Genomic DNA, 1,971 nt, shown 5'->3' with positions numbered 1-1,971 from the left:
ATCTGTGTGCCCTCGTCGGGCCCGCCCTGCTCCGAAGGGGAAATGATTAAACATCCGTCAACCCCAGTCAATGTATCGAGACTTTCTGCCGCGTTGGGGAGTCATCCCAATCGCTGTTTTGTGTCTTACTCGATGGTTTGGTGCACGGGTTTCTTGCTGGTCTTTGTTATCTGCCTGACGTGAGTCATGAGTGCCCCAATTTGCAAACGGCGATCAAAGAGCCGGCGGTCGTCGAAGCGCTCCTCGAGAAGGAAGTAGCTAAAGGGTTTATGATCGGACCTTTCCTCGCGCCCCCTTTCGCCCCGTACCGAGTAAGCCCCATAGGCGTCGCAACGCGCAAGTATTCTGGCAAGAAACGCCTCATAATTGACCTGTCTGCCCCTCACGATGGCGTCGTGCCCAGCATTAACAGTTTGATTCCACGGGAGCCGTTTTCGCTGTACTACGCTAGCGTCGATAATGCAATCAGCATGATAAAAACCGCAGGCAGGGCGCGTGGCTAGGGAAAGCCGACATCACCGACGCGTTTAAGGTCATGCCTCTTCACCCCTCTCAGTGGCATTTATTCTGCGTTAGGTGGGGCAGCAAGCTGTACTTCTCTGTCAGGTTGGCGTTCGGCTGCCGCAGCAGCCCGCGTGTTTTTGACTCGCTGTCGGAGGCGCTGTGCTGGATCCTGGTGAATGTCCACAGGCTGCCGTTCGTTTTGCACCTGCTGGATGATTTTTTGGTGGTGGATTTTCCGTCGTCTCCACCCGCCCGCTGTATCTCGATGTTGAGGGACACGTTTGGGCACCTGGGCGTTCCGCTGTCCGCGGAGAAAACCGTAGGCCCGTTTACCTTCTTGGAATTCCTCGGTATCAACCTAGATAGCATTTCCATGCAGGCGTCGTTACCCACGGAAAAACTGGAGCGCGTTCGAAGCGTCCTGAAGGCCGCTTCATCTCCAAGACTGCGTGGTGTTGGACGACGGGTGCCGATCGGATTTGCGTTTTTGGAGCGTGCTGTGCGAGCATTGGAACGGTATCAGTTTTTTCTATCACGATTCCGCGGAGTCGTCCGTCGCTCTCGATTTTTACACTGACGCGGCTCCTTCAGTTGGGTTCGGGGGGTTTCACGGCAACGAGTGGTTCTCCGGAGCATGGCCCGCAGAGATAGTCTCTCTAGCTCCGGAGAATTACTCCACGGCTCTACACGAATTGTATCCAATTGTGATTGCTTGTCTATTGTGGGGGCATTTATGGTGTAGGAAGAAAATAACCGTGTTTTGTGACAACGAAGCTACGGTGTACATCATCAACAAAGGGAGGTCTTCGGTGCCTTTCATTAATCGCTTAGTCAGACGGCTAACGTGGACAAGCGTGCTTGGTAATTTCATATTGCGAGCCACATTCATTCCAGGCCTAGAGAACAGAAGCATTGACGCTCTGTCTCGTTTCAATTTTCAGGAGTTCCGAATGCTGCGCCCTCACGCGCTACCGGACGGGTTGGCGTGTCCGCCATTCCCCCTGACGGTGCTAGACTAGGCCCGGGTGCGCTGCACATGTATGTTGTATCGGCTGGTGAATACATGAGGAAGGGTCTCGCCCCATCCACATTAAAATCCTACGACAGGGCATGGATTCAATTCTCTGGTTTCTGCGCCGCATTCGGCGTGAGCCCTAGGCCTGTGAACATGTCTGTGTTGTGTGCCTTCATAGTTCATTGCTTTGAATCACGGAAGCTGCATCCCTCCTCCATTAAAGCACTGGTGTCGAATGGCGTGTGATGAACGGGCTGAGGAAGCAGCGTCCGGAGACCAAAGATAAACGCCTACCAATCACCTTACCCCTCTTGCACACGCTGGTGTCCAATTTGAGACAAGGGTGCTTCGGGCCCTACGTCGACACTCTTCTTGAGTCAGTATTTTTCACGGCCTTCTATGGGTTTCTGCGGTGTGGGGAATTCACCACCAGGTGTGCCACTTTCGATCCA

The 1,971-nt window shown here is 53.8% G+C and overlaps 1 pseudogene; it reads left to right on the top strand.

Moving 5' to 3' along the window:
• Positions 1 to 213: 213 nt before the first annotated feature.
• Positions 214 to 1,509, top strand: LOC134029320 (uncharacterized; annotated as a pseudogene).
• Positions 1,510 to 1,971: the final 462 nt, after the last annotated feature.

This window comes from Osmerus eperlanus, chromosome 11 (assembly GCF_963692335.1).
Source record: "Osmerus eperlanus chromosome 11, fOsmEpe2.1, whole genome shotgun sequence".
Taxonomy (NCBI): domain Eukaryota; kingdom Metazoa; phylum Chordata; class Actinopteri; order Osmeriformes; family Osmeridae; genus Osmerus; species Osmerus eperlanus.
Note: the sequence above shows the minus strand (reverse complement) of the source record. Positions and strands in the feature narration are given on the sequence as shown.